We start from the raw sequence: 3930 nt of genomic DNA on the forward strand, positions 1-3930 counted from the left end.
TGAGACAGGCATGTATTTCCCCTTGTGGATCTTCCAGCAGACAAAAACTGTGAAAAATAATATATGACAATTTCAGCCGTGTTCCGCTAGGAAGAAATTCAGTAGGAAATCTGCAGAACAAGGTTGCCAGTAAAATGCTTTCTCACTTGCAGGGATGTACTTTTTTCCTTATCCTATTTCAGAAAAAGGAAATTACTGTTGAGAATTCCTCTGCCTCTAATGCAGACTATTTTCAGAATGCAGCATTCCATATGAGAGAGACACATATGAATGCACACGCCTACCCTAAAGCAGAATTGCAACATTTACGTTTGTTTCCTGTCTTTAGCTCTCGCTGGGGACTAAAAGTCAATGACAGTCTGCATTGCACCTCAGAAGTGTCTGCTTTTCACTGGTGAGTCATGTGCTACACTGCAAGGCATATCCAGCATGTTTTTTATTTCTGATTGCATGGAAAGTAAAACACATCCTTGCTATGGCTTGAATCTAATACAGACTCGATAACAAAATACAGCACTCTAGAGATTTACACTGCAAGTGCAGTGGGACCCAGCTGTTCAGCTCCATTCTGCCTCAACAAAGGTTTCATTGTCTCTTTGCATGTGATAATGCACTCAGAAATGACAAGAAAAGGCAAATTCTTAAAGCACACATATGGCTTTGTGTCTAAGTAATATATTGGATGTGCAGAGTTGTAGTTTTTTGTGCTTTAGAACTATGGCACTATGGCAAACTGCCAAAAGTTCCTGTTCCTCCTAGATGATCACTGTTTCATGCTATACTGATCACTTAATTAAAACTAATAATAATTAATAACAGATATTAAACATCTCCACAGACATAACAACCAGCCACCATTATTTATTTCAAAACATTAGGCCTGTACAACAAATGGGACAATTAACTGTTTTAGCACAAAGAAGGGGCAGCATACAGCTCGTTGCTCCTTGCTCTGCTTCTAACTAGGCAAATGGCTGTACAAGATGCACAGAGCTTTTCCAGGCAATGCATACCAGGAAGCTGAAAGCAAAGCTGTCCTGAGGTATTCCAAGCTAAATTTCCCCCATTTGGATTGAGCATTTTCCAATCTTTTACTAATCCTTGCTACAGAAGACTTTGAACTGATGTTGTCCAAGGTGCTGTCCCTGGGATCTTAGAGAATATGAACACATGCCTGAATAAAGCCTTATTGAAAACTAAATTCACCATTTGTGAGATAAGTGACTGGTACATACATACATATACACATGGAAAATAGAGTCAGTAGGGAAACACTGTGCAACAGCTGCTAAAATTACTGTTATACAGCAGGAGACAACAATTATGGCTAAGACCTCATGTAGGAACATAACTGCTACTCCTCAGAAAGAGAAGATGGCATTTACAGATAATATTGCCTGCAAGGATTACCGAGCATATGTTGTCTGGCATCTTGTATTTCACAGGATACAAGTATATTTTCCTCTTCCTTTCACACTAACCTGCAGGAGCATTTGTTTTTGTTTTCACACTTCTTCTGCCATTACCAAAGCTGACAGTCTGGCAGGGTCTAATATGCACTATACATTCACAGACAAAAGCACCAAGCTAAAGGGAACTGAAATGTTCTCCATTTTGCAGAGGGGAAAGCAAACAACTATTACACTGCAAGTCCTCTTTTTTCTCAGTCAGTATCACATTTGGACATTTCCTTAGCCAGTGAGAAAAGATTGTGAAAGCAGTATAATAGCTCTCTCCTTTATCCAGAGAGCAAGTTAGATACATCCTTATGGAAACTCAGCAATTGATAACTCAGTTTGTCTAGAGAGTGTATTACCCTAACTAGCAATGTTATACCATTGAAAGCTTCCTAAGTACTCCAAGAAGACTCTTTTGATGCAGGCAAAGAATAGTTCCTTGGCTTATTTTCAGTTCATCAAAAATAGTCAAGGAAAATTGATATATGTGACACTCCTTCTCTAGCAATCTACAATTTTAGAAATCAAAACTGATAATTAAAAATAAAAAGTGCTACAGTAGCTGACCCTTAACACACCTTTGCTGCAGAAGATAGGTTTCTGTATTTGTTTTTGAGGGTACAGCAGCTGGTAAGTGAAGGATAACTGTTAGGGAGTATAGGAAGCCCATTTGTTCACGCCAAGGCCAACATGCACTGCTCTGCAATGTATGCAAGCACATCTTGGCTAAGTGAAGTAACGCTCTGCTGTATTTACATGCTTCTCATATCTTCAGGAGCAGAAGCTTTCCCCATGCTATGGAACCTGCTCCTTCAGATGAAACTCACCATTTTTGGTGTGGCCAAAAATTTGCACTATAGCTGCTTCTTAGCAGTAAAGTCTTTCAAAATATAAATAACAGGTACATAAGTACTTAAATATAGGGATAAAAGATTGCCAAGAAAAGGTGATTCTAAAATGCAAGTACAACTGTGTACAATATTATGGACAGTAAAATGGTATGTTTTCTCTACAGTCTTTCCCTAGAAAAATAATCTAACCATGGAGTTAGGGATGTGAGGAGTTTTGTTTCAAAAATTGAGTTCGTTCTACTGCTCATCAGATCCCAATGGGAAACTCAATCATCAATTAAATTGTCAGTCTAAGATAAGGTTCTCTCTTACAAATAGTGTGGTTGCTACAACCACGCAGCAACGCTTCATTTAAGAAAACACACCTGACAAGTTTAGTGCTCATGGGTGTGGGTAAGGGTCAGTGCTGTTCCAGTTCCAAATGTTTCACTGGCCACTTTTGTGTAAGAGGAGACACTATCAAAGATATGATGCCATGATATTATGTCATGATGACTGAAAACTACCTGGACTGCTAGATACAGAGACAACACCTCAGTCACTTTTCTTTTTCTGTAATAAGTGAGGGGGAAAAAAAATTCCCTAGACCTATTGACTTGAGCAAGGAGGATTTATTGCAGGGTACTCTGTAAAATCAGTCAAGCCTTAAAATTATCTGAATTCTTATTGGTAAAGAGTGTTCATCTAATCTACCTGAAGATCTCATATCCCTGGTGTGTTCAGGAGGCAAGCTCCTTTCAACAGGATCCTCCTTTATGAGACTTTTATAGTCTCAGATTAAATCCTCTGCTTCTATTTTCATCTCTCTTCTCTAGGCAGGTGACCAACCCTTAGCAGGTACTGACAGTGGTTGTTTTGTGCACTGCCTCAAAGGCTACCAGCTTTTTTTAGTCAGATCTTCATTTTCAGCCATGTTCCTGCAAAATGCTGTGACAAGATCCTATAAAACTTACTATCCAAAACTTTAATGCATTTCCCAATGTAATTATTTCACATATCTTCTCGGGGGAAGGAAACTAGCTTTGTAATTCTGTCATTACCTCTAGTGTTAAATTTAGCAAATTGTATTTATTTAGGATGGTTAAATGCAATAGTAGTAGAAGTTTAGTGACCAGTGGCATACTCTTTGCTTATTTCTTCAGGAATCTTGTGTGTAGTCACTCCTGACTCATCTAAACAGAGGCATCTGATTCAAATAGTGCATCATCCCTAAGTTTCAACCACAAAGTTGCATCAGTTTAACCAAATTGTTAAACCCGTGTAACTTGAAGACAAGCCTTGCAAGTAAATAAAAATGTCTCAAGTCTTAATCAACCTAGCTGTGGCTTAAGCATGTGGGGAGTTAAAAGGCTTTCTGTTGAGACTTCAGTATAATTGTACTGAATAACAGAGTCTGCTTCTTAGTCTTGCAAGAGATAACAAAACAGTAAACCTGAAGCAAAGGAGCTTTCCTCTGGTATGTTTAGTTACTGGTTCTAGAATTCCACAATCAGAGGTTATAATCCTACTTTACCCGCAGCAAGCCTGTACGTGCGAGTGGGGAGGGGGGAAAAGAGCAAGGAACTAAACTTTAGAAGCACGTGTTCTTTTCATACAGCTCTGGTTACATACAGCTCACAGAG

Source organism: Motacilla alba, chromosome 6 (genome assembly GCF_015832195.1).
Source record: "Motacilla alba alba isolate MOTALB_02 chromosome 6, Motacilla_alba_V1.0_pri, whole genome shotgun sequence".
In the NCBI taxonomy this organism is placed as follows: Eukaryota; Metazoa; Chordata; class Aves; order Passeriformes; family Motacillidae; genus Motacilla; species Motacilla alba.